This window comes from Camelus bactrianus, chromosome 14 (genome assembly GCF_048773025.1).
Source record: "Camelus bactrianus isolate YW-2024 breed Bactrian camel chromosome 14, ASM4877302v1, whole genome shotgun sequence".
Taxonomy (NCBI): Eukaryota; Metazoa; Chordata; class Mammalia; order Artiodactyla; family Camelidae; genus Camelus; species Camelus bactrianus.
The window spans coordinates 63,944,983-63,948,876 of NC_133552.1; positions in this window are offsets into that span (position 1 = coordinate 63,944,983).

A 3,894-nucleotide genomic window follows, 5' to 3' on the forward strand; every position below is an offset into this window, starting at 1 on the left:
TTTAGTGTTCCTTTCTTTCCGCCTTGACTTTATTTGGTTCTCACATATAATGTACTAATAAATAAATATATTGAATAGTAAAGGAATATATTGAAAAGTCATCTTAACACCCCTGTTTCCTTAAAGAGTTTTCATGCTTCCATTTTCCTTTTGATCTGTAGCATGTGCATGCATTCCAGTATAAAGATAATTAAATACTAATTTAGTTTTTCACTTAACTTTATTGCATAGCCCTGTCCCTCTTGCTGTTTCATTTTGTCCTTAAGGGACCTGTGTTGTCCTCACTGATTTCTTTAATGGATGGACATGAGTGATATTAGCTTAGTGGCTGCAGCCATTATCACATTCCTTAGTTCCAAGAGACTACTTGCAAAAGAGCCATTATATCCACAGTAGCAGAAGGACAGAATCGTATTTGTTATTTTTGAGAAGCTATTCTTTTAAATTCTCCTGGTTTGAGAATGATGTAACCATGGTGACTTATGCACTTGTTCATCATGTTTGCATCAGTAACGCAGCTGAAAACCCTGCTGGTTCAACAAGCACGTAATCTTCCTGTTTAAACATCCCAAACTACTGTTTTAATTTTGAGTAATGATACTATCTTTCTTATGACTTTTTGCACCATGTATGTGTGTGCATGTTTGGGTCTGTGTGTATTTTATTTGCAGAATAAGTGATCCTTCCTCAGTTTCCCCTACCATCTTTACGACACTGACCAGGCATTGCTATGCAATACTTGGCGTGTTAATGGAAGGCTGGAACACTAGAATTAAAGAAACTAGATTTCATGATCCCCAAATAACTTTTAAATCCTGGATATGCAAGGTATATCTTTAGGTGCTATTTGTCATTTGTCATAAGATTAAATAATTACAAATTCAACTTCTGCCAATTGTTGCACATACAATTCCATAAATACTGAAAATTTTAACTTAAATGGTTACATCACTTTAAAATGTATGCAATGGAATCTGCATACAGCATAGGCATGATACCCATTATCAATTAAAAAAAATGTGGACAAGTTCTGCCTTCATTGTTGGAAATTTCACATTATTTTTCTTTCTACTTGAATTTATATTTTCGTTTTATTTCCACTGAAGAGTTGTGTTCTAATGTAACGCATTCATGAATGATCTGAAATCCCATGTATCTATGGCTGAATATGACAGAGCTTAGCACTGTGGTCAACGAAAGTCCAGAACGCAGAGCCAGGCTTCCTGAGTTCAAATCAAGTTTTGGCACTTGCCAGCTGTGAGATTGTGTGAACGTTCCTTAACTATGTGCCTGAATTTCCTCATCGGTAAAAGAGAGAAAATATTAACTTACGTCACAGAATTGTTGTGAAGACTAGATCGGTTCATAGAGTACAGATGTTAAAGAGACCCTGGAAAGCAGTGACGTCGCATAAAAGTTTGCTGTTACTGTCAGACTGAGATGGGGTTCAGCCTCCACTTTGTTCCTCTTCCTTTATTTTTATACATTTAAGTGCCGGTCAACATTGTTTCACATAAAGAGATAGATGACAGTGGGAGGGCTTTTGGTATACGTTGTCCCTTGAATTTGAACTTCTTCCAAGTTACATGCCAAGGAAATCACAATTGCCGACCAACAAAACCATACACGGTTGACAACTTGACCAGAACCTCTTAGCTTTGCTGAAGGCAAAGAATTGGAAATATCTGCTTTTCAAAGTGTTTCTGGAACTTGAGCTAGGCACTGTTTCCATTTCTAGGAAATATACTGCAAAAGGCTTGACTAGACTTTCCAAAGAGCCTGTTACTCTTACCCTTAGAGGCTCCAAATTGAACTCAATATTCTCCCAGAGGATTGGGAGTGGAATAAATTTACCTGCTACATCTGGACCAATAAAAGTTTCAATCAGTTTTATTAATGGTATAATTTACATCAAATAAAATTCACCAATTTTAAGTGTACTGTTCCATGCACTTTGACAAATGTCCAATGTTGTGTAACCACCACCAACGTCCCGATATAGAACATTTCCATCAGCCCACGATGTTCCGTCATTCCCCTCATAGTCCATGCTGGCCGCAGGTTCCTGGCCCCTGATCTTCTTTTACCCTGTTCTACTTCCAGTACCTGGGTAAACACCTAGGAGTGAGATTGCTTGGTTATATGGTTAGTGTGTGTTTAACGTTATAAGAAATTGCAAACTGGTTTTGAAGAGACCCTACTGCCAGCAGTCTATGAGAGTTACTGTTTATATCCCCATTAATACTTGCCATCATAGTAATGTTTTACTTTAGCTATTTTACTGAACATACAATGGTTTTGATTCAAAGTTATGTAACTATTAATGGTATTGAGCATCTTCTCATGGGTATATTTGCCAGAGCCATGTGCTTATCTGCTTTATTTCTGTTCTTTGTGGAAGAGTATTTTCAGATTTTTTTTACTCATTTTTGTTACTTTCTTTCTTATTATTGGGCTATGAGTCTTTATATATTCTAGATTAATTATTTTTATAATGTGCTTTTTTATATTATCACGTTTTTAATATTTTTGTAAAACCTTGGTGCTGCAGATTTCGTTCATCTAATTTATAGAAAATATCCTTTATATTTCTTAATTGGCAAAGCCAGCGCCCTTGTCAAACCAATCAGCTAAACTTTCTGTCTGAAAAAAACATTTGACTTCATCTTTCGATTCTAACAAATACATTAATAGGAGTCCGTGCCAATCCCTCATGTCTGTATTCCAACTTTGAGCTAGATAGATAAGGTTCAGATATTTACCATAAGTCTGTCATCTCTTGGATGTAAAAAAAAAAAAAAAAGTGTCCTCTTTCAATGTTTCTAACCAATGCTCATCTGTTTGCTCTTATAGTGATGGTTTTTTGGGGTATATCACGGGTTGGGAGTGCTATCCTGTTAACAGAAAATTGTCCTCACTTCCACTCCATGTTATAGTATTTCTACGTTCAAAATGTTCCAACACAAGTCAGAATACTCCATTTCTAAAACCTTAAATAAGTCTGTATACAACTGAGAAAGATGTGACGCCTTTCTTCAACATTAATATTCTGAATTGTTTCTTTAGTTGCTGTTCAAAATTCCTCTATCCTGGGCTGGTGCTCTGTAGGGACGGTGAGAGTAAGGCTTTGCTTTTTCAAGGAGGGCACCCCGCCGGGAAAGAGGAGGTAGGCAGGGAGAGCTCGGGACATCTCAAGCACTGGAGCATTGAAGCAGGGTAGTTTTGGGAAGGAATATACACACAAGTTGAAGAAATGAGAGCAGCTTCCCCAGCCGTTCCTGCACCCCCAGGACAGTTTCATGGACTCAGAGTGTCCACACCACGGTCTGAAGACTCTGGCTGTGAACTAATGTGGTTTTTGAAGGGTAAAGGATTGAGAGGCAATGGGCTGCCGAATATTCCAAGAAAGATCCACTGTTTTCTGCTGGAAGAGAGTGAGAGTTTCCTAGATGGAGAACAGAGTGATATCTTTGAGTGGTCAAATGTGGTTCACCATCTGAATTTCTCCAAGTCTTGCTGATGAGAGATTTTAAGGCATCAGTACCATCATCAAGGTGTTGCTGTCTCTGTCTTTCTCTCTCTTTTTTCATAGAATGTGGTGGTGATCTTACTGATAAGTACACATAATACTTTTTTATTATTTTAAGTCAGATATCGCCATGCTGTTTTTCTAAGAGTTTTTGATTCAAGTTCCCCTAGTATGATTTTCTTGGGGGACAACTTCAACCTGTATCAGTGGGACACCAAATTATTAGAGTATTTAATTAAGCATTTCTTTCAGGGACTTTTTGAGGAACAATTTAACATTTGAGAAACTCCACCTTATTTCTATCTCTAGAAGTGAACAGCAAAGACATGTTGACAATTATCACAAAGACCCAGACAGACCAACCG